Source organism: Panthera uncia (genome assembly GCF_023721935.1).
Source record: "Panthera uncia isolate 11264 chromosome A3 unlocalized genomic scaffold, Puncia_PCG_1.0 HiC_scaffold_11, whole genome shotgun sequence".
NCBI classification, from domain to species: Eukaryota; Metazoa; Chordata; class Mammalia; order Carnivora; family Felidae; genus Panthera; species Panthera uncia.
Genome location: NW_026057578.1, coordinates 34,155,713 through 34,181,680, shown reverse-complemented (window position 1 = coordinate 34,181,680; position 25,968 = coordinate 34,155,713). Strand labels below are relative to the sequence as shown.

At 40.6% G+C, this 25,968-nt stretch overlaps 1 protein-coding gene across 1 annotated transcript in view; it reads right to left on the bottom strand.

Moving 5' to 3' along the window:
- PLCB4 (phospholipase C beta 4) overlaps nt 1-25,968 on the bottom strand; it is a 423,595-nt gene that overhangs the window by 397,224 nt on the left and 403 nt on the right. The gene's annotated exons all lie outside the window — the stretch shown is intronic.

The window sequence follows — 25,968 nt, the reverse complement described above, 5'->3', positions numbered from 1 at the left end:
AAGATATCAGATATATTGAAGCAGTTAAAATAATAGGCTCATTTGAACCAAAAGAGGAAAAAAATCTACTGCAGAAAGAATTTTAAAAATAGGTAAATTTTGCAATAGACTACTAACACTTTTCACTGAATAAATAATTCCTCCTCGAAGTTGATGAAAATTTGGTGAAAATATTTATCCAGTAAACATCTTAATGAAATAAACTGTTATGACTCCAATTTAACAACTTCATAAATTCTGATGGAGAAATAGACTCACCACCCCCGAAACATTTGGTAATTATTTTTACACAATACGTGCACAGTCTATGATATACGTGCATAGATGGAAAAGTGAACCACAGTGCATTAGACTAAACATGAGCTTCTCTGTTCTGCTATTTCAGGTTAACATTTCTACTGATTTTTAAACAATACAAAGTATTTTGTAAGTCATGATTTTCATCAGGACAGCTAGAAATGGATTCTACCCATTTTTTTTAAGTTTATTTATTTTTGAGACAGAGAGAGACAGAACATGAATGGGGGAGGGGCAGAGAGAGAGGGAGACACAGAATCCGAAGCAGGCTCCAGGCTCTGAGCCATCAGCCCAGAGCCCGACACGGGGCTCGAACTCACGGACCGCGAGATCGTGACCTGAGCTGAAGTCGGACGCTTAACCGACTGCACCACCCAGGCGCCCCTCTACCCATTTTTTTAAAAACTTCAATTGGGATAGTTATTATGTGATACAACACATTTACAATTTTTCCTCTCCCTTTTCATTAGTTATTAGGTATATTTGAAATTTTTTTCCGTACATAGATCTTTGGGGGAAAAAATCATAATTTAGTATAAGGATGCTGAATCTTTTTCCAAATAATGGCTGGATTATCTTTAAGAGGACATACTCTTTTGGGAATGCAAGCTGGTGCAGCCACTCTGGAAAACAGCATGGACGTTCCTCAAAAAATTAAAAATAGAACTACCCTACAACCCAGCAATTGTACTACTAGGTATTTGTCCAAGGGACACAGGTGTGCTGTTTCAAAGGGACATATGCACCCCAATGTTTATAGCAGCACTATCAACAATAGTCAAAGTATGGAATGAGCCCAAATGTCCATCAATGGATGAATGGATAAAGAAGATGTGGTATATACATATACAATGGAGTATTACTCAGCAGTCAAAAAGAATGAAATCTTGCCATTTGCAACTACGTGGATGGAACTGGAGGGTATTATGCTAAGTGAAATTAGTCAGTCAGAGAAAGACAAATATCATATGACTTCACTCATATGAGGACTTTAAGAGACAAAACAGATGAACATAAGGGAAGGGAAACAAAAATAATATAAAAACAGGGAGGGGGGCAAAACATAAAAGACTCTTAAATATGGAGAACAAACAGAGGGTTACTGGAGGGGTTGTGGGAGGGGGGATAGGCTAAATGGGTAAGGCGCATTAAGGAATCTACTCCTGAAATCACTGTTGCACTGTATGCTAGCTAATTGAGATGTAAATTTTTAAGAAATAAAATTTTAAAAAAAGGACATACTCTTTTTTTTTTAAGCTAACCCCTTTCAATACTTTCCCCTGACACAGAAAAAAAACAGTATTCTCAATTAAATAACTCTATAGCACTCAGTTTTTCTTCTGTAAAGTTATTTTTTGAAGTATTCACTCCTGGGGCACGTGGATGGCTCAGTCGGGCAGCTGACTGTTGATTTCAGCTCAGTTCACGATCTCACAGTTTCTGGGTTCGAGCCCCAAATCAGGTTCTGTGTTCACAATGCCAAGCCTGCTTGGGTCTGTCTCCCTCCCTCTCTCTGCCCACCCCCCACTCTCCCCCACTCAGGCATTCTCTATCTCTCTTTCTCTCTCCCAAAGATAAAGAAATGTTAAAAAAAATTTTAAGTATTCACTTTTCACCAAAGGCTAATGATTTTAATAGACAAGCTTCATTATGAAAGAAAAAAGATAATGAAGTTACTTTTACAAAGACAGTGTCTGGTAATAAAGTATAACTCTGTACACAACTTCTTTTAAATATCTTGCTTAAAACTCCAAGCTTTCTATCACATTTGGACTCCTTCGTGAATGCTTATCTTACTTAAAGCAAACCCCCCAAAACAGGCCAAAAGCATTTATATTCCCCCTTGCATTTCACCCCACAATCAGGCACTGCCCCATTTACAAAATGAAATATTGAGGTCCACATTAAATTAACTGCCAAAAGTAGTTTCCAGTGCTAGAACTAAAAACAGTCTTAAATGTTAAAATCCCTCTTTTCTTATGCACCAGCTCACTTTCCTTATTTCTTTTTCTGTACCTTAAAGTAATTCTTAACAACTGACTAAGGCTCAGAAAATTACATCAAACTCTACTCTACAAATAATGTTTGAAAGTTATATTTAGCAGATTTCTGATTATATTGGATACAATCCTGGTATAGCTTTCCACATATAAAGTCTTGCCATGAAAGGGAATTCTTATTAGTCTTTAACAGAAAAATAAAGTGAGCAAATTAAATATAGATCAAAGGAAGTTCTACTATGAAAAGACCAATTTTTCTAAGTCATGGCAAAAAAATGTATCAATAAGCAAAAGCAATCTGGGGTTTCTCATTCTGGCCTCTAATGGTTACCTGTTTATGATTAGATTAAGAGCACTTTCCTGCCTTCTTTGTGCTTTTCAGTTACTCTCTTTTTAGGTTGATCATGCATAACTTTCATAAGCTCCAAGGTTATTTTTAAGCATTAGACAGTACCTATTTAGAACTTTTTATTCAGATAAATCATTATTGTGTAATAAATGATACATGTTAATATATTTTGAAAGTATATTGGTAATCAACTCCAATCAGGATTAAATCTATACCGTTAAAATCATCATGCTGTCACCTATAGACTCTAGTACAAAAGCATATTAAATATTTTGAGATTATTTTCTACTTCAAGATAAGCTGACCAAAAGACTGATAAATACATTTTATATTTATCTGTATCTGCTCCATAAATTAGGAGAATTACCTGTTTCCTGTTCCAAATCTTTCTGCTTTATTTCTGCTATTCATTCATTGCCAACTCTTAAAATATATTTGAGTTAACATCATCATATGTCATTGCTTTCTCTGACAGCTATATCAGAACTATAAATACATACATTTATGTGTATGTATACATATACATTAAATAAACATTCACCTACACATATATACTTATACATATAGTACATATACATATGTATGATGTGTACATATAATATATATATAAAATATATAAATACACATATATGATCTAAACTGTTTAGAGATTTCCACCACAGATGCCTTCAACCCAGTTTCAGGTTCCACCTGCCTTGGCCAACCTGACCAACAAGACATTGATAAAAGAAATTGAAGATGATACAAACAAATGAAAGGTATATCATGCTCATAGACTAGAAGAATTAATATCATTAAAATGTTCATACTACCCAAAGCAATCTACAGAGTCAATGCAACCCCTATCAAAATACCAACAGCATTTTTCACAGAACTAGAAAAAATAATCCTAAAATTTGTATGGAACCACAAAAGACCTCGAATAGCTAAAGCAATCTTCGGAAAGAAGAACAAAGCTGGAGGTATCACAATCCCAGATTTCATGATATACTACAAATCTGTAGTAATCAAAACAATATACTGGCATAAAAACAGACACGTCGATCAATGGATCAAAATAGAGAGCCCAGAAATAAACCCACGCATATATGATCAACTAATCTATGACAATCTATGACATTAATCTATGGCAAGAATATACAATGGGGGAAAAGACAAGTCTTTTCAATAAATGGTGCTGAGAAAACAGGACAGCTGCATGCAGAAGAATGAAACTGTACCACTTTCTCACACCATACACAAAAATAAACTCAAAATCGATTAAAGACTTAAATACGAGACCTGAAACCATAAAACTCCTGAAAGAAAACATAGGCAGTAATCTGTTAAACATCACTCTTAGCAACATATTTATGGATATGTCCCCTCAGGCCAGGAGAAAAGCAGAAATAAACTGTTGAGACTACACCAAACAAAAAAGCTTTCGCACAGCAAAGGAAACCATCAACAAAACCAAAAGGTAACAATAGTTTTAAATTACATTTTTTTCCATTTAAGTGACCAAATTTGCTAATCAAATTAGCAGAAAGTGTTACAGATTAGAAACCTCATTCCTCTTATTGTATTGGTCATCCTTACTTTCCCCAGAGACCAATATCCTGTAATCACCATGAGTAAATTCATTAAGCATTTATTTTATACTTAGCATTTCTCATTACTGTGAAGGGAGAAGATTATAAAGTGTGGTAGGTAGTTCACAAGTTATAAATGTAACTGAAAGTATAACACTTATCTGTGCATTCTGCTGTAGAGACAGTAATTTCTAAATTCTTTTAAACAGAAGTAGAAGATGAAGTCTCTTACTGTTTCAAATTTTCAGCTAAAGTCTCAATGCTAAAGACAATAAGTGAGGATTTCCCTTCATGTGACCACAGAACTTGCTACATACGCCAAACCAGTCCAGAGGTCACCCCCCAGAGTCTCCATATGAGAAGACACTTCTTCAGAGAGAATTCTCAAAAACAAAGAGTTGGTTCCCTTTCCTTCCCCATCAGCTCAGACCAACTGCCTACAACAACCCCTTACACACTGGAGCAACTTGCCAGGAGGGAGGCTGATATTCTCTCCCTTGGCTGAATGCTTGCCTCCGCACAGAAACTCCTCGCCTGTTCTGTGGGCCATGTGTGAGGCTGGAGCACAGGAGCCTAGCAGATGCTGCCTTCAATATTAGAGCAAGGCAACAGAGTCTCAATGAAAGGGGAAATGGGCTACACTACAGAGCTTGATGGTGCTGACATGTGAGTCTTCCTATAGACCAAATGGATACTACACATTGTAGTAAGGTTTGAGTGATCTTAAAAAATCTCCACCCAAATAGGCAGCCTGGACAAGGGTTCAGAGATGCTCCAGTGATACACCAGTGGAGGATAGGAGCTGAAGATTATCCATGGTTACCCAGGAGCTGCAATGCCCACATCCAGTAATGGCATGGTGTCAACGAACTTGTGTGGAACCTCCACAAAAACCCATCAGGATGTGTATGAGGATGAACTGGCCATGAAAACAAACAGCACCAGCTAAGTAAAACAGTCTTAAACCTTTTTTCTGCCCCCTGCCAACTATGGAGGAGCCAGAGACCCTGGATAGAGAGAAGAACAGAGAGGAGAATTAGACCAGAAATGACCTTTCTTCCTCACTCATGATCACCAAGCCACTGGTCAGACTCAAGGACAGAAAACGGGAGAAGCTGTACCCTGGATGGGAAAAAGGAAGTTTTGATTCATATTATAAACACATTTTTCAAATTTTTGAAAATTAGGTGGTTTCAATACTTCAAACAAAATGACTCAACAGCTATGGAATCTGCCAAAAATATCACCCAACATCAAGGTGGGAAAAGAATAAAACTGCTTTCTGCTTGTGTCTCACTAAGTGTGACCCACACAACAAACCAGTTACATTAATAAGCATCCAACCTATACAAGACTTTTTTTCATAAAGTTAAATTAGAAAGAGAAACTTCTAATTAGAAATTAGAAACAGAAGATACAGAAAATCAAGATGCAAATGTAATATACCTCTTAAAACTTTATCTCCAGAATACAGAACTATATCAACAGCTCCTTTAAACGTAATGGACTAGGGGCCCCTGGGTGGTTCAGTTGTTTAAGCATCCGACTTCGGCTCAGGTCATGATCTCACAGTTCGTGGGTTTGAGCCCCGCATCAGTCTCTGTGCTGACAGCTCAGAGCCTGGAGCCTGTTTCAGATTGTGTCTCCCTCTCTCTCTGCCCCTCCCCCACTCACGCTCTGTCTCCCTCTGTCTCAAAAATAAATAAACGTTAAAAAAAATTTTTTTAACGTAATGGACTAAACACTCCATTCAAATGGCAGACTGTCAGAATGGATAAAAATAGTAGTAATAATGATAATGATATTAATAATAATAAAGCAAGAATCAACTATACTCACCCAAGAGAGAGAAACACTTTAAATAGAAACACACAAATAGGTCAGAAGAAAGGGAAAAGTTACACCATGCATTCAAAAAGTAAGCAAAAGACCACTGAACTGGCTATATTAAGACAAACAGACTTTAACATAAGAAGTTTTACCAGAGACAAAGAGGAATAGTTCACAATGATAAAAGGGTTGATCTGAAAGTTCTGTAAGCCTAAACAGTTCACTTATGAGGTAAGTGGGACAGGTGACTTCCTCAAGGCCACTTAGTCAAGCTAGGGGAACGACCAGCTCCAAGTCCCTTCTCCCAATTCCCTTTTCCGAGCCTTCTTCTTATAACCAGTACTTCTAATCTGGCTCATTCAACATGAAAGTGACCAGCCTACTTAGTTGAAACATTCAACTCAGTAGCCATACTGAAGTTTGAGACACAGCTTTGGAAAGGAGATGACATGGAATGGGAGAGAGGGAGTTGGATCTTAAGCAGGGTTTGGCACCAGATTCAAGCACTGCAACTTGCTAGCTATGTGGCTCTGAACAAATTTACTTCAATGAGCCTGTTTTCTTTTCTATAGAATGGGGATATCACTGCCTACCTCAAAGGATTCATGTAAAAAGTGACAATGAGAAGGAGGTCAGGAACTTGCCCAAGGATACTCTGACAAAGCTGGGACCCCACAATACTCCAGGCACAACCATTCTGTGAAACCATCTCCCCGATAAGTTACGTCCAGAAGCCCCTGGTGGAATACCTAACCTTTACTAGGCACTTGAAAAATGCTGGTTTTCTTCCCATACGTTGACGCCACACTTGAGAGAGTAACTCTGCAAAGATATTTTCTATGTGAGGTCCTAAGCTATAAAATACATCCTTTTTGATCTAGATGAGTTTCAGATAATCACTTTTTCTTCTGTCATGTTGGCTTCGCCTGACTCTTCATAAGGTCGTATAGTCTAAGTGAGTAAAGCAGACAGGGTAAAAATTGCAATGACAATTTAATCCAAATAACCTCTTATACCATAAAATGAGTCATGCGATAGACACATTTGATAACATCCCTCCAAAAAATACCAAGCAAAGCAAAAAAAAAAAAAAAAAAAAAAAAAGCATAAGCATACCATTATGTTCAAAGGAAGAAACAGATTCCTCCAGATGTTGTGATTATAATAACCAAAGAGTCACAGCCTCAGGACTGTAAACCTAACCCTTGGTTTGGTGAAGGATTCTTCAGAAAATGAACTCTTTCTTGTAGGTAAGTCTGGGCTATACAAGGCCAATACCTACATAAAATGTTCATGTATCCTGACAATTTTTCTGGATTATTTTTGTTGCATAATTGAGGACATTATAGAAACAGGCATTTACGATCACATTGGGCTTTATATTTCAGGGTCTAGGCAACTCTTCTAAATGTCAAGGTTATAGTCAAGATCAATATAATTTGAACCCAGGAAAGTGGGGATCACCAAGGTAGATGCTCACTGTGCTGCCTCATGCAACCACAAGAAATTTAAGAGTAAGACCAAACTTGATAATTAATGTTAAAAAATGCATTGCTTAGCTACCAATTTTAGAAACAGCAGAATGCATACAAATCTAAAATAGGACATACAAACCCGTGAAATAAAGAGAAGTATTATGACAGCATATGGTCAGTGTCCCCATCTTACAAATTCATCTTACGATACATTTAAGAATCTACTGTGTGTTAGCTACTGCACAAATCTAATTTAAAAATTACGAATGAGTTATGATTGCTTGAAAGAGCCAAAGGACTCATAATTAGTGTATTCAAATAAGTTCAGATGAATTCATGTGGTCACAGAAATTCCACACACATATAAAAGGAGTCAAGACACGTTATTACCTTGACCCCATTCAATACTGTAGCTCTGTCAGGTTCTGGGTAGAGTATTCTAAACAAAATATATCATATCTAAGCTGTCAAGTTTCTGCATGACTTAACTAATAGTACTATACAGTCTAAACAGCACCAAGTCAGGCAAAGCATTATACTGCGCCTCATGTGCAAAAGTATTTATTCTTCACACAAAAGAATATTAAAAGCACCAACTACCTAAAAAGAAATTAAAGTATCTCCTGAACTACTTAAAAGCTCAGTTAGAGGTTAAAAGCAAAGAAAGAAGAACCAAAAGCATTTTTATTTTGTTTTAAAAAACTAACCCCAGGACTTAGATTGATAGCAGCAAAATTCAATAAGCGCACATTACTTATCAAATTGCAAATCAGGCAGTGCTTCAAGTTCCTAATTATGGGAAATGATTTAAGCTCATTTAACATGAAATGTTTCAACTCTATGACTCCTTAAAGAAGCATGTTAAACTCATACAGAAAAAAATAAGAGAAACAGACTAAAGGCAATATATGATGTATCTAAATCCCTGCCTACCAATGAATTGACAGGAAAGTTCAAGGGAAACAAATCCCCTGTAAACTAAACCAATTTAAGACAAAAATCACCTTTTGAAATTAGGAATATGTGTTCAAACACCAAAATTCTTATTTAGAAATGATAAAAAGAGCACACGTTTTGTATCATTATTCTGATCTGACCATTCTGTTTTCCTAAATATTGCCAAGTACAGTTGATCCTTGAATAACAGGAGTTTGAATTGTGCAGGTCCACTTATGTGTGAATTTTTTGCAAAAAACATTTTTTTTTCAAAATTTTTTTTCAAAAAAAAGTCCTACAGTATAGGACTGTAATGTATTTTCTCTTCCTTATGATTTAATAACATATTTTCTTCTCTAGCTCACTTTATTGTAAGAATACAGTATATAATATATATTAACACACAAACTACATCTTAATGATCTGTGTTATCAGGAAGGCATCTGATCAACAGTAGTCTATTAGTAAAGTTTCCTGGGAATCAAAATTACAGGCAAATTTTCGACTGCTTGGCCAGTTGGTGCCTTAAAGCCCCATGTTGTTCAAGGGTCAACTGTACATTCTTTTAAATACCTTATTCCACAAACAAGTAAAAGGTACCTGCTATGTGCAAATATTGTGCTATGAATGAGGAAACAGAAACAGGCAACCTCAGTCTAAGGAAGCTCAGAGTGTGTGTGTGTGTGTGTGTGTGTGTATCCACGCGTGCACGCGCGCGCGTGTGGGTGTGCATGTGCATACATGCGTGGCTGTGTTGGGACAGAACAGTGGCAGTTAAAGTAAACATAGTGTCATGAATACTATGGGGACAGCATTTATTAAAAAAATAAATAGTAGAACTAATAAATCATCTAAATTATTTTGTTCTGGTATACTTCCATTTGTTTTGGTTACTCTATTCATAGGATTGCTTTCAGCTGCATGTATAAGAACCCCTCCCCCCCACCCAGTATTAAGGGCTTTGGCTGCCACATGAGATACCACAGACTGGGTGGTTTAAATAACAGAGACGTTGGGGACACCTGGGTGGCTCAGTTGGTTAAGTGTCTGACTTTGGCTCAGGTCATGATCTCATGGTTCATGAGTTCAAGCCCCATGTCAGGCTCTATGCTGGCAGCTCAGAGCCTGGAACCTGCTTCAGATTCTGTGTCTCCCTCTCTCTCTGCCCCTCCCTCACTCACATTCTTGTCTCTGTCTCTGTCTCTCTCTCAAAAATAAATAAATGTTAAAAAATTAAAAATAAAATAAAATAACAGAAATGTTGGGGGCACCTGGATGCTCAGTCGGTTGAGCATCTGACTCTTGATTTTGGCTCAGGTCATGGTCTCACAGTCTGTGAGATGGAACCCCATCCCCCGCCCCCCACCACCCCTGCATGGGGCTCTTTGCTGACAGCACGAAGCCTGCTTGCGATGATTAATTAATTAATTAATTAATACAGAGATGTTTTTTCTTATAGTTCTGGAGGCTGTGAGTCCAAAATCAAGGTGCTAACACAGTTGTTTTCTGGAAACTCTCCTTGGTGTAAAGATAGCCACTTTCTCACTGTGTCCTCACCTGGCCTTTCCTGTGTGTGCACACACCTCCCTGGTTTCTCTCCAGAGTCCTAATAGCCTCTTCTTATACGGACACCAGTCAGATTGGATTAAGTCCCAACCTAATAGCCTCATTTTAAACTTATCTCTTTAAAGGCCTTTATCTCCAAATATAGTCACATTCTGAGTTAGTGGTTAGGGCTTCAATGTATGAATTGTGCAGGGACACAATTCAGTCTATAATACCCATCAAAGCGACTTAATCAGTCACTTATCCTTCTCAATTCACAAGAAACTCACAGGTAAGTTGATTAGAGCTGGTAAAGCCACTTAAATAAGTCATCAGGAAACTGGACTCCTACTTCCTGGGCTCACTGTCACAACCACAAGATGGCATCTGCAAGTCTAGGCATCACGTCCAGGTGCCAGGAAGGAAAGGAAGAAATCAGGAAGGAAAAGTCTACCCAAAGATGTCTATCCATATCTTGCTGGCCAGAACTGGGTAAGCAGTCCCGGCTGCAGAGGAGGCCAAGGAGGGGAATATTTTCAAGTGGACACACTGCTACCCTGAATCAGAACCACAAGTTCATCAGACAACAGGGAAGAACTGTGTCCTGCACAGCTGGCTGACCACAGATGTAGCTGTAGGGATGCCCTTAGTTGGAAGCCTGTGTGTCTGTACTATACTGATCAACCTTGCGACCTTGAGTAAGTGCTCTAATCACTCAGTTTTCAAAGGTGGTAATTACACCTAACCTGCAGAATTACTCAGAGAATTAAATAGGGTTGCATTCCTTTGTCAAGCCCAGGGCACACTGTCTAAGCCCTAAAGGGACAGTGGATTTGGGGCCTGGTCTTCAAGTATCCTGGGAAATAACAACATTCTGAAAAATCACAAAGCCACCCTGTAATGACTCAAAAGAATCAAAGAACTGACTCCATTTCTTTATAGGGTGCCTTTTGACACATCCCGGTCCACAGCATGGCCTATGAGCCTACGGTCCCCAACTATGCATGTGTGTGTACACATGCGTAACAACTCCTTTCTGATGGTCTTCGCAGCTCGAGTGAGGGGAGGAAGCACTCATTCACTAGCTCTCTGTTCCTTGCATCATACCCCTTCTGCAATCAAACAGCTGCTCTCGGGAATTTTTCTTGAGATATTCCAAACCACTGTCCCTATTCAGCAGTGAGGTATATCTTTCAGGTAATTTATGCCATCACCTCTCTGACAAAGCCTGGAAGAGCCTTGGTTGGGTAAAAAGTGCAACATTTCCAGCCGCATTGTTGCTCTTAATCGACGAGTGGCTTCTTCCTGGTTATCAATCTTGATGTAAAAGCTGTTGGTTTGCCACATTTATCAATGCAAGCTGAGGAAATAAAAATTAACATGTAGCAGAAGGGTGCAGGACAGCTGGCTTCAAGGGCGGCCACTTTCACCAAAGGTTCACACCCAAATCATCTGCGCTTCCAAATGCACTCCTTTCCCTCTGGTAGCGGCACAAGAGATCTCTGTATGCTGCTGATGACAGAGGGGAGAGGAACTTCTAACTAGATACTTTGAAGTTCTTTCAAAGGGAATGAAGAATGGACAGAATGAGGCCAGCCTTAAGGTTCTCAGAGGGCCTCACAGGTCCAAAAAAAGGCTAAATGAAAGGAAATATTCCCTATCTGTATTTTCATGGTGCTGTTGTGAAACCTACAGTAGCTAACCTACCATCCTTCTAAATGTTATCTCCATTCAAATCGGAATGATGATATATCCAATAATTAACATACTTCGCCAGCACCTTTTTCAACACAAAGCTAAAAGAAATTTGCTACATCAAAAAGATGCCAATTACAAAGAAGGAACCTATACCTCTTTCTTTTTTTTAATGCTTATTTACTTTTGAAAGAGAGAGAGACAGAGAGAGAGAGAGAGAGGAGGGGCAGAGAGAAGGAGACACAGAATCCAAACAGGCTCTAGATCTGAGCTGTCAGCACAGAGCCCGATGCAGGGCTCAAACTCACAGACCAGGGAGATCGTGACCTGAGCTGAAGTCGGACGCTTAACTGACTGAGCCACCCTGGCACCCCAGGAACTCTACCTCTAAACCACAACTGACACCGTAAGCTTGGTGGGACGGGCAGCAGGGTTAACACCATCACAGTCACTATCATCGTAGGATTCAAACCAACATCATAAATAAAATGCTCCTCCTGATTTGGGAACTACAAAAGATGCTCTCTTAAAAACAATATTCAGGGGCGCCTGGGTGGCGCAGTCGGTTAAGCGTCCGACTTCAGCCAGGTCACGGTCTCGCGGTCCGTGAGTTCGAGCCCCGCGTCAGGCTCTGGGCTGATGGCTCAGAGCCTGGAGCCTGTTTCCGATTCTGTGTCTCCCTCTCTCTCTGCCCCTCCCCCGTTCATGCTCTGTCTCTCTCTGTCCCAAAAATAAATTAAAAAAAAAAAAAAACGTTAAAAAAAAAATTTAAAAAAAATAAAAAAAAAACAATATTCAGCAGCGTATTTTCCTTCAATTAATTAATAGCTCTCCTGCTCGCTCTCTCTCTCTCTCTCTGTCTGGCACTGATATGTTCACAGGCCATTTTGAAAATAAAATGCTACAAGAAAATAAATACAAAGCATTTTAGATTACCAAGAGTCCCACTTAATAAAAATAATCTGATTAAATAAATACATTTTTCCTGTGAGTTTCTAGTCAAGTAGGAAAAAAAAAAAAAAAAGCTTCTCTGATTAGGAGATCTAACACGCCGTAAGAAAAATAAGCAGAACTTGATTAAAATCGAACTCATAACATAGAAAAAACAATGTGAGAGTGTGCCCAGCAGGAATGAATGATAAGCTATCTTCAGGGAAATGTCTCCTCTGGTTCTGGGATACTATCAATATCAGAACTTCTGCCAGGAAAATTAATGAATGTAGAGTTTTCAAACTACTGATCATCCTTCCAAACTGATCGCTGTGCTACTTCTCAGAGGCCAGTGTAAATAATCAGGGAATATGTTTTCCCTCCGTTGTAAGTCTGCAGATGGTTTCAATTTATGTAACATGGCACCTCTTCTGCTGACTCATCAGACTGCTTCCTTAATTTGCCCAATCTGCAGACTCTGCGATAATGGCATTTAGTTATTCAATCACTTAAGAGACGATGATTTAGTCTTCCAATATGCGCCAGATTTTTCCTTTCCCCCAAGAAAGTCGTACTGTGGCTAAAATTGGCAAACCATTCAACAGGAGGACTAAGGTGGGGACACCCAACCTGGAGCTGAAATCCAGTCAGGGAAGGAGACAACTGTGGGAGGTGTGCAGGATTCAGCCAGTTGCAGAAGGGGGTCGAGTGCAAAGTCAGCAAAGGCACTATGGCCACCGACCTCGTGTTCTTAGAATTTTAATGTAGCTTAGTACAGGTGATGCAAATTAAAGCATTAAAACTTCACTGTTGCGGTCTGGCTGGGGATGGCTTATATTTGGCAAATCAGAGAAACAGAATTCAGTCCTGAAAACAATAAGGAGCTGTTGAAGCATTTCAGAAGTAACACTATGGAAAGATTTGTTTTGTGCAAATTACTTTGGCTGAGTAAAGAGAATGGGGTAAAGCGGCAGAGATGTAAATTTATAAAGTAGCTATTTATCCACCTCCTCCAGTAAACTGTAAAGCCCTGAGGGCAAGAGCTGCAACTCACTTGCTGTTACAGTACCTGATACTCACTTAATAGCCAGCACAACACAAGGATAAGGAATGAATGAGAGAACAACAGGGAGGCAGATTAAAACATTACAGGTAGAATAGGGGCACCTGGGTAAGTGTCAGACTTTGGCTCAGGTCGTGATCTCTCAGTTCGTTAGTTCAAGCCCCACATCGGGCTCCGTGCTGCCAGTTCTCTCAAAAATAAACATTACATTTTTTTTTTTTTTAAATTACAGGCAGAATCAATGCACAGAATGTTAAGAACAAAACTCAGGCACAGGAATGGAGAGAAGCAGACAGAATTGCAAGGTACTCATGAGATAGACTCCACAAATCAGTGACTTGTTTCACGAAGATTTAAAACCCAGGATGAGACATGGATTTGGAGCGAAGTTGAGGACTTCTCTTTTGGACACACTGATGTGAAAGTATCCATAGGATTTGAATGTTAAGCTATCCAGCAGACAACAGGCTACAAGGGGAGCTCAGACAAGAGGTCAGGGATATAGGAGTCATCAGCAAATAGGTTGTAAAAATGGTAGAAGTGGATGAGTTATGTTGTACAGAAAGAAAACAGAGCAAGAGGAGTCAGGAAGAGACCTCCAGAGAATACCATTTTAAGAGCTGGGTGGTGGACAAGAGGTTAAGCAAGCTCTGTCTCTAACACATAAAACTGTAGAAGTTGAACAAGCAAGCACTTGCAGTCAAGGACTTCGGGAGTGTGTAAGGTAACAGCAAAAGTGAACTAATCTACAATCCCTCAGGTTGGCAAAGTGACATGACTTCCCCAGAGTCACCAACTCAGGGAATTTGCACAGTGGTAGCTGCTAACAGCTAGTGCCTTGCTTTCTTACACCATAACATGTGGAGGTAAGAAGAGATGAACTCTGATATTCCTTTCAGCAGTAAGATTTTATGATTCTAATCAAGTTTCACTGCTTGTTCATTCAGAACAAGTACACAAACCAAACAGAGCAGTCTACCTTTTCAAACAACAGGGCCACGGAAACGAGGAAATAAATGAGCCCAAAATCTCAGAGTCTTACTGCCATGTTGAACAAATGGAAAAATAAAGCTTGTTCGTTTCCATTCAGTGATGCTAATGATTCAGTTAAATTGACTTCTTTGAAGGGAAATTACTGCTAATAACCTTAATTTCCTCCTAGTCTCTTCCCCCAGGTACCTGACATTTTAAGTAAAATATTTTCATAAAATATTAAAAGCAAAAGAATTATATGTTACGTATCCAACTCCATATTGACAGACTTTATGAATCTCTTCTGTCTCAGCTGTCTACAGCCTATACTTTTGGTTCTTCAGATAAACCCATAAAGTTTTCCATTCTATGCATATGCCAAGAAACAGAATCCATTTCAAATGAACCAAAAATTACCAAAAAAAAAAAAAAAAAGGTTTCTCTAAGGCCCACCACACAAATCTTACTGATGTTAGTCATGTGGCATGGTAGAACACTCCCATCTTCAATTTAAATGTAATCACTGTAGCTGTTTGCTCTTTTTTGCCCACCAAACCAGGCCATGGGCTTTCCACCCTGGCCTGACCTCTGATACCTCTGCTAAGGAATGGCAGGTGGGTGGAGTCCACCATTTGACTCCCCAGACCCATTTGCCATCCTTCTCCAGCCTTGCCTCCTCCCCTGTGCCCTTTGGTTTCTGACTGGATTCAGCTAATGGATGGCACCAGACAGAAGCTTGGGGGGCAAGGGAAGCGTGAGGCAGGCATATTTATTCCCCCACGGTGTCCCTGCAGGCACATTCCAGGTCGACTGTGTCCCCCTACGAAAGGACACAGCTCATGCCAGACAGCCCTTCTTTCCCCTTCAATCAGAACAAGAACAGCTCCCCACCGTTGCTAAGTCCCTTTGCAGCACCCACCTGGTTGTGTTCCCTACACCTGCCCATACCTTCCAAAGGGTCCCTTTATTAAACCCTCTGCAGGACTCAGTTTACACATGCCATCTGTTCCTTGGCAGGCCCTGAATGACACAGAGTTAAAGAGTGACCAGGTGGGGCCCTCCACTGTGGCTCTCACAGACATTATCAAAGGAAATTGTCTGTAAACTGTAAATCATTGCAACATTTCCATGAGCAAAACCTAGTACACACTTTCTTGAATAGCAAGGTTTCGATGCCAAGGAAATATAAATGAATCCTACCATATTTCTACAATTCAGCGTGCTGTAAAAATAAACATGCAGAAGGCACACAATCAGAATCCGAATGTCACTGCCAACCTAACCAGAAATTTTTTTAAATGGATATCTGGAGAGACATGAGAGAACCAAAGCCATCTTTAAAAACAGAAATATTTCACTTTCCTAAACTTTATCCAGATCAAGATTACTAAACCTGATCCCACGATACTTTAAGGTCAAGCAAGTCAGTCTTTCAAGGGATGGCACAAAATTCTAAAAAGTACTAATTCACTTTGTGTTATTGGTCACAACTATAGTTGTTGAAGTTGTGACTTCTGAAAAAAATTGAGAATCGGTGACCTGGATTTTCTGCATTTTCCCAGTATCTCTCTTTTAAATGAAAATAAAGAGTGGTTTCTAATGTATATATATATCATTTGTCTATATATCATTTCTAAATATTACCAAAATTACCTTCAGGTATCTGTTAAATAATAAATCTCAATAAAATAGCATTACCTCTGAACTTTATAATTCTCTAAGTAGAAAGTAAATGAGATTCTTAAATAAGTAAGTATTTGAAAGTCAAAAGCTATAAATACGCCTGGACAGAATTTTTAGCAATGAAATTAACTTGATTTTCTCAGGTCAAAATCAACCTTTGTTGCCTTTCCAGTGCCTCACTTCTCTGACCACATATTCAAGGGCACTTATGACATGTCCCTGGTGTGAGAAATCTAGAATTTCACAGCTAATCAAACTGGTCAGAATACAGATTTTCAATTCAGAGTCTGCAAGGTATCTTTTTACTAAGGAGTTTTTAAACCGGCCTCTGAACTGAGAATTCATTTTGATTAAGTATTGCATTTTCAAGAAATTTAAGGACATAGGCTATTTCTCAAGTCATTTCCTGGTGCACGGTATATAAATGAAATCCCACTGAATTAGTGAAACAATGTAACAACATGAGACAGGCTTCAGTTAGAGGATATGTTCATAATTTGAAGTTCCATGAGATAGAAATTCCTTGGAGGCCTTTCTTAAAGGCAATTTGGCATTGCTCTCTCAAAATGTAAAATATGCATACCCCTTTGACCAATTAGTTCTATTTCTAGGAACTTAGCTACAATAAAATCTTGCACTTGTGCACAAAGACCTATGTACAATGATCTTCCAATCTTCCAGTGTGCAACAGTGAAAACAGGTGAATGGTTAAATAAAATATGGTGTACCCACACTACCAAAGTTTCTGTAATGTTAGAAGGAAAAAGATAACCAGTACAGTGACATGGGAAGAGCTTCATGACATACCTTAATTGGACAAAAGCAAGTCACAAAAAAATGTAGACAGAATAATGGTACTTATATAATAATAAAAAGATGAATATATACTTACACACATAAATGCACAGAAAAGGGAGAAGAAACAGGCACTCTAAGCTGTTGCCAATGATCATATTTGGGGATAAGTGCAGGTGGGTAAGAGTATTTTACATTTTGTTTCTGTGTTTCTATATTGTCATTTGGATTGGTACATATTAATGCATCACATTCATCATCTTAAAAACCAGTGAAAATAAAAAATTAACAGAAATCCTAGAAGGGGTTTGGTGATTTGCCCAATGATAATGCATCAGCAGATATGGGAGAAATCCATCTCAAAGGGACTTTACTCTGATTTGATCACTTGTGATCACTCATTTAAGAACCAAAAGGAAAATGAGGGCTGTTAAGTAGATTGCACCTTGCAAAGCTAACCTGCAGAAACAGATCTACATTCTGTATGTCCAGGACAGGTACAGCAAACACCAAATAGCTGGGGGGTTGTGGGGGACTGGTTTGAGTTTGAGACTGTGACGTATACAAAAACCTGCATGTCCCCATAAATGAAGTCACCTAATTCTCCACACTTACGGTGTTCTTGTTTTATTTTTTTTAATTTTTTTAACGTTTACTTATTTTTGAGAGAAAGAGACACACACACACAGAGCACAAGCAGGGGAGGGGAAGAGAGAGAGGGAGACAAAGAATCTGAAGCAGGCTCCAGGCTCTGAGCTATCAGCACAGAGCCCAATGTGGGGCTCAAACTCATGAACCATGAGATCATGACCTGAGCCAAAGTTGGACACTAAACTGAGCCACCCAGGCACCCCAAGGTATTCTTATTTTAAAGCAGCACCATGTAATCGGAGAGAAAACCATGTCCTGCCTCCCTTAACTTTGTAAATTTGCTAACGTCTTAGAATAATGAGGGTGAGGAAAAACAGGCAGAAATTCAGAATCTAAGATCTATATGCACTGAAAATCAATGGCCATAGCAACCTTTGTAAGAAACTTAACAGGAAAAAAAGCCACGCATGAATAAAGAAGATGCCATGCTTACTTAAAGATGAAAGTACAGTACTGACCCTTTCTAGTACTCAGCGTTTCCCAGTGCAGTTGACAAAAGGACCAAAACGGGACCTGATGGGCAGAATTCGTTCCACAAGTGGGTTTTGTTTGGCCACCCCAGGGGTTGACATGCTTGTTTTTCTTTAATTCATTTCTAAACATTTTTAAATGAGATCACACACTTAAAAATAAATCTGGATTTCATGCTTCTCTTAAGATTGTAGAGAATTTCCATGCCCACCTGGCGCAAACGTGTCAGCCCTGCATGGCAGCTGTTCCCTAGGAAGGGGCACTACAGGCCTCCTGGATACATGACACCCCTACCACTCCCTAAGGTCTCTAACACCCAGGCAGCTACCTATTGTTTACCTGGCCCTCAGAAAAATAAGAGTGTGCCACACCCTGGATGGCACCAGGAGGGACCTTACCGGGTAAAAGTTGGCCCTGCAGAAATCTAAAACTCTTTTTTAGGCTACCCCAGAGTAGTAGTTAGTAATCTCCTTCTCTCAGACTCTGGCCCATGCACCTGCGGAAACAAAACTATCTAGGATTAGATGAAGACCCGTGGTGTGATGCTCAACTTCCTATTTCAATGCCATGTTTACAGCAGGGTTGCCAGAAGCTTCTCTGTCATCCCTCACCCCAGTCACTTAAAATAATGGTCACAAAGCTTTTGTTTCCCCATGTTTATTTATTTTGAGAGAGAGAGAGCACACAAGCAGGAGAGGGACAGAGAGAGAGGGAGAGAATCCCAAGCAGGCTCCACACTGTCAGTGCAGAGCCCGATGTGGGGCTTGATCTCACAAACCTTGAGATCATGACCTGAGCCAAAATCAAGAGCCAGATGCTTAACCCACCAAGCCACCCAGGCGCCCCAGGTCACAAAGGTTTTTATGGCAACAAATCCTTCGGCAGCATGTACCTCAGCTGCAGATAACAGCCCAATGGTTAGAAGTCGGCGTTCCAACATCAGTCTCCCTGGGTTTGCATCCTACCTCTAAACTGAACCCCACAAAGTCACTTTACCTTCCCAAGCCTCCAAGTGTAAAATGGAGAGACTACCAGTAACCACTCAAAAAAGGATTAAATGACAGGGCACACTTTAATTGCTCAACAAATGTCTGTTGTTTTGTTGCCGCTGTTGCTGTTACCATGTAAAGTGGAGACACTGAGTGCACCCACTGAAGCCCCAGTGGGAAAACAGGAGCCACCAAGCCTCCTAACACCAGCGACCTCCAAACTGCTCTCGTGGATACCTCTCTCCTTCCAGGCCTCGATGGCTTACTATGGTCTCTTGTACAAGCCTGGCGGGAGGCACAGATGACCTGGTGACAGCATCTGACTCACTGAGTGACAGTCACCGAATTTGAGGCACTTAGGGCTGAATTAATGTCACATGCCCCTGTCCAACCACAGTCACAGAGAATCCAGAGGAAGATCTAGAACCTCACAGCAGCCCCAAAAGGTGCCCAGAACTTTCTGTAACTTGCAGGGAGAGCAGAGCAAGCGTCCTAAGTTCTACAGGAACTGACTCAGCCTGCTTTGTAAGGATAGGTCCAACATCTGCTCCTACAGAGGAGGAGAACGAGAGGGTGAGCAGTAACCCTAGCAGCATCAGAAGGACTGATAACAGTAGCAGCAACAGCAACAGTAACACAACACCCAGTATCGTGCACAGTACAGTGCCGGGCACTTTTGTCCTGTGGAGTCATTCTCCCTGTGTTACAGACGGGGGAACTGAGTAGATGCCCAGGGTCACACACTAATAGATAACACAGTCAAGATTTGAACTCGGGTCTGCCTGATTCCAACACCTCAGGGTCTTAGCAACGTCACACTGCTGAAAGTGTGCAGCCCCTGCCACCCCCACCACCCCGTGCTTACCCTCCACCTGTCTCTAAGACGAAGTGTTTCTAGAGCAGTTGTCCTTTACCTTCAGTGGGGTCACAGACCCCACCCTCAAAATCTAGTGAATTGTATAGACCCTTATGAGCATAATATTTTTTAAGTGTATTTATTTATTTTGGGGGAGAGAGAGAGAGAGGAAGAATGAAAAGGGGAAGGGCAGAGAAAGAAAGAGAGAGAAGGAGAATCACAAGCAGGCTCCACACCGTCAGTGCGGACCTCAATGCCAGGCTCGAACTCACGAACCACGAGATCATGACCTGAGCCAAAATCAAGAGTTGGACACTTGACTGACTGAGCCACCCGTAATATTTTTAAACGCATAAAATTAAGTGCACAGTTGCATGGGTGGCTCAGTTGGTTAAGCATCCAACTCTTGGTTTTGGCTCAGTCATGATCTCACCATATGTGAGATCCAGCCACGTGTCAAGCTTGTGCTGACAGCACGGAGCCTGCTTGGGATTCTCTCCCTCTCCCTGGCTCTCTGACCCTCCCCCATTCACACTGTCTCTCAAAACAAATAAACTTAAAAAAAAAAAAATAGGAAGAGGGTACCTGGGTGGCTTTGGCTCAGGTCATAATCTCGTGATCTATGAGTTCAAGCCCCACATTGGGTTCTGTGCTGACAGCTCAGAACCTGGAGCCTGCTTTTGATTCTGTGTCTCCCTCTCTCTCTGCTCTTCCCCCACTTGCACTCTGCCTCTCTCTCAAAAAAAAAGTAAAATAAAATAAACATTAAAATTTTTTTTAAAAAAAATGAGGCACCTGGGTGGCTCAGTTGATAAAGTGTCCAACTTTTGATTTTGGCTCAGGTCATGATCTTGTAGTTCATGGGATCTAGTCCCACGTCGGCTCTGTGCTCTATCCCTCTCATTCTTCCCCTCCCCCACTTGTACTCTCTCTGTTTCTCAAAAATATAAATAGATAAACTTTAAAAAAATCAAGTGCAAAGGAAACTACATTGGAATATCCTTATCGAAATAATTAAAGAAAAACAAACTGGACATACCTAGTAGTATATGTGCTTTTTTTGCAACCCATTAAACATCAAGATTCAGAGCGACAATAATACTTAGTCTGTCACTTGGAAGTAAGTGCAAATAAAGATGTAATTCATTTGCCAGCTATACTCACAGACCCACCAAAGTCCATCCTGAAACCATTACGAGGTAGACCCAAGAAGAAGAACTCCTGTTCTAGAAGTGAGCGCAAGCTGTCAAGTGTAAATCTAATGGTCTGTGTGGTCTCTTCTCTCTGGATGAGCCGCTTATCACTAATTACTTCAAGTGACCCTCTTCCTCTGGTTCTAAAGAAATGGCTACTTCAGCCATGTCAGGGAGCCAAAAACATCCTTTAATTGTTCAGGAGGAAAAGAATGCTTTAAGAGCAATGGATCTTAGAGCAGTGATTTGCCTGGCCCAAGGGTGGTGTGGTAGCTAGAGGTAGAATTTCCCAACCCTCAGCATACCAAAGGATCATGGGAGAGGAGCCCTGAAGGAGACTCCCAGTCAACAGGATAAGATAAGGCTATCTGGCCTTCACTTGGTATGCGACCTTCTCATTGAAGGATTTATAGGTAGTAGGCTACAGAGGTGTTCAGAGAAAAACTTTCTTTTGATTTATGTATCTTTCAACTATTTTGATTCCTCAAAGAACAGAAAAGAAAAAGTGGATAGAGTTCATGCAGAGAAAAATAAAAACTGCTGACCATTCATCCTCTTGCACAGAAGGATCTCCCAGCTAAGACCTGGAAGGTAGGGTTTTAGTGATTCCACCTCCTCTATGAACTTGGGATTACACCTTGAGCATATGAAAAGCATCCAAAGGCATGAGCTTCCACAGAGGCTTTTACAAAGTGGGATTTGGGGGCAGTTGTTGCAATTAAGTGAAATTGGCCTTCAGAATAAAAAGCAACTCTGGGTGATTTCTTTTTTTTTTTTTGAAAGCAGGCTTAATTCCCATGAGGGCAATGCAAACTTTTCACTCACCTACTCAGTAATGCATTATCACCCAGTTCTACTTCCACTGGGGGAGTAGAAGTAAACCACCCATTTTTATATTTGGTTAGCTAAAGAATCACAGCCTCTGAATGTGCCAGACCTTTCTATTATTCCAAGGTATAACTAGACAAACAATACTACACCTCGAGGAAGTATTTCTACTTGAAAGGGGAAGGCTTTATCAAAAAAGAAACTATGACACAGAAAAACAAATAACAAGGAATGGGGGAAAGACCTATGTAAGGTTATTGTATTTCCTAAACACCACGGGGGAGACAAAGAACACAGAATGGACAGTAATGAAAACTAAGCAGTGTCCCTGCAGACACAGTTAATACCTGAACGCCACCAGCAAAACCACAGAAAGTCGCTGCTGCCCACCGTCAGCAATGAAAAGCTGTATTTATTTCTCAATAGACGGTGGGTCTTTTTGGCTGACACTAATATGGCCTACAAGTTCACATTACAAGGGGAAAATCACCTATTTTAGAAACTTCAGTCTGGACATGAAATACTAAGTGTGATCATTAAAGCATCTCCATTAGTCCTTGACCTCATTCTGCGTATAAAACGCAGAAGTTCTTGGTTTGACAAGACCTACTGTGATAGCCAGTTTATTAAAAGCCTAGGTCATGAATGCCAATAAACACGCGGTTTCATCTCTACTTTACAAGTGGTCACAAAGGACGACAACTTAGCTGCAATCTGGTAAATAATTTTAAGTTTCAAAGAATATCTTTGCTTCTCCAAAAATATTTGAGTTCACTAGTAAGGGCATTTGTGGAGAATATGAGAAATAATCTTTCTTTTCTATGACTACATTAAGTGCTGTGATTCAAAAAGATAAAAATTTATTCTCAATACAAGACTTTAAAACGTCAACAATCAAACTCAGCAGCTAATTACTAACAATTTTTTAAAATAATCCATAAAACGGGAGGGGGCGCCTGGGTGGCTCAGCCGGTAAGTGTCCGACTTCAGCTCAGGTCATGATCTCGCAGTTCGTGAGTTCGAGCCCCGCATCGGGCTCTGTACTGACAGCTTGCTCAGAGCCTGCAGCCTGCTTCAGATTCTGTGTCTCCCTCTCTCTCTGCCCCTCCCCACTCACACTCTGTCTCTCTCTCAAAAATAAAAATAAACACTAAACAAATAAATACATAATCCATAAAACGTATTACTTAATTGTGATATTTGAGTTTGCTGACCACATCTGAAAGTTTTAGGATGGAAATGCAACACAAAATCCAGAAGCTGACTTCACTCCTATCACATCCGTTCACAAATTAGCACGCCAGTTTGATCCGTTTAAGGAAAATACAGCAGCAAGAAAAGTCACTTTCACCCCAATTTTAACTTAAAGGGGTTGGAATAACTACTAGGTAAACACATTTCAATTCTTAATAAGTATAACTGGCCCATGTTACCAAAATCAGCAGTACACACGAAGGCAAAGACAGTTGGATGCACTCTTGGGAAAGACAAAAGAGCAGGGTCAAAGGCACTGGCTAGGTCTCTGCTGGACATGAAATAGCTCAAAGTGACAGATTTTAAAGATTTTAAACGTCCACTTCTGCAAAAGCTTTTTGGTAACCCTACCACTCTTGAAACCTCCAGTTTTCGCTATCTCATAAGCAAAAACATACCACCTCAAGATTCCAGGGACATAAGCAGTTTAATATCATTCACATTTTTAGGCACACAAATATAAAACTCAGAAGACAGTATTTGAGAACAAAGCTCTTCTGTGTGGGTGTGCATTTGTAAAATAAAGGTAGAATTATTCCGACAGATAGAAATGTGTATCCAGTGATCAGAGTCTTAGAAATTCTGTTTTGACAGTTACTTGTAGAATAGCATTTTCAACAGCCATTAATTCAAAGCTGGGTGGTGATATCATCAAAGCTAAATCAAAACGAAGTTCGGATGGTTGAGTAATAACACAATTAATCTAATAGAGGGTGCCTTTAGCTCTGCTATGTTATATGCAAAGGGTTACTAGCTCTGGCAGCAAGTCTCGTAATATAAAAATGCCGGTAAAAAATGCTCTTAAGAAGTAAATTTCTACGAAAACAGGTGTTCTCCCAAGATGGCAATCATTTATTAAACTTCTACAGTTCAAAATGAAGATGACATAATAGATTGAAACACCAGCTGAAAACTATGCAAGACTGTCCTATGAAAAACACAGCATTCTAGATTACATAACATGGATAATGGCAGATTAAACCACTCGCCCCTACCTAGCTGGATTTCTGTGCTTCTAGAGGACTCTACAACTTAGGCCACTGAAGTTTGAAGAGTACATAACATTAGGTTCTCAGTTCAACCACATGTTTTTGAAACCAAGAGTCCTGAAAAAACTAAAAGGATAAAGTTAAATTTTACACACACACACACACACACACACACACACACACACAGTTTGTCCTGAAGAACACAGTTCCTTAGACACTTTCTTACCCTCTTTGTAGATGGCCCAGGTAAATTCACCAGTTGCTTTTCCTAGTCATGTTTACTCTATGAATCTTATTTCCCTTTAAAGAGGAAACTCAATAATACAATTTTAGGTATCATAGAGCTATGTTTGAATGATATTATTGCCAGCCAAACAATTATTAAGCATCTATTTCCACACACTCATAACTTAACTTATAGACCACCATGTATCATATTTATGGCAAAAAAAAAAGTGACCTGCCATTAATGGTTTGAACGAAATTAAACTTAAAACATCTGTGTTTATAACAATAGACTCACTACAAGAGTATAAAAAAAAAGAGGAGTAGGAAGTGATCTCTCAAATACATGCAAGTGTTTAAAAATATAATGGACATTTGTATTTTCTCTAGAAAAATGATACTTTATGAGAGTTTTATGATTCTAGATTAAGGTACATTTAGAAACAACTGGAAATTGAATTCTGTATTTCCGTATTTCTATACTGTCCTGCCTATAAAGTCTACAGTCAGAAGTACTGTACTATATAAACAGGGTCTAATTAGTTAAGGAAAAGGCAACTTTAAAATTCTGAAAATAAGACAGCCTTTAATCTCCATCACTCATATGCCTTTAGGAGGCAGGAACACTGCCCCCCACCGAATGCTGGCCTGTCAGTGTTGTTTTAAGTGGAAATAATCATTTCTATTACCTCTCCAGAAGAGGTAAGAAGATCCCCATGCATACACATTTACATGCTTTGCACAGTGCCAACTATTTCCAACCAAAATAATCATATACACGTCGGGCCGAGCTATTTCTAGCCAGAAGCGGTGAATGTCTGCACCGAGTCTGAGGAAACCCAGTGGGCGATGATTATAGAGGAGGGGGTGGCGCGAGGACCCCTGCCTCCCGCGCGCTCGGCGCCTCGCACCCCGCACCTGCACCGGCTCCCCGGCAGGGCATCCGGGTGCGCGCGCGCGCGTCCGGGACGCACCCGCCGGGAGCAAACATGCCCGGCGGGCCCGGGCGGGCGGGAGCATCCTCGGGCGGGACCCGAAATGCCTTCTCCTACCTGTCACTTGGCCCGGAGCTGCTGCCGGGGATGCGGCCACGGCCGCCGCCTGGAGACCCAGTGTGTGCGCGCGCGTGTGTGCGCGCGTATGTGTGTGAGATCTTGTTTGCGGTGCGGCTCACTTACTGCTCCCCGCGCCACCAGCCCCCTCCCCCCCTAGAGAGCGGGCCGCCGAGCCCCCTCCAGGCGCGTCCGGTCCCGCCCTCCCGCCGGCCCCCGCCCGCCCCCAGCCTCCCCGCCTCCCTGCCTCCCCGCCTCCCCGCCTCCCCGCCTCCCCGCCTCCCCGCCTCCCCGCCTCCCCGCCTCCCCGCCTCCCCGC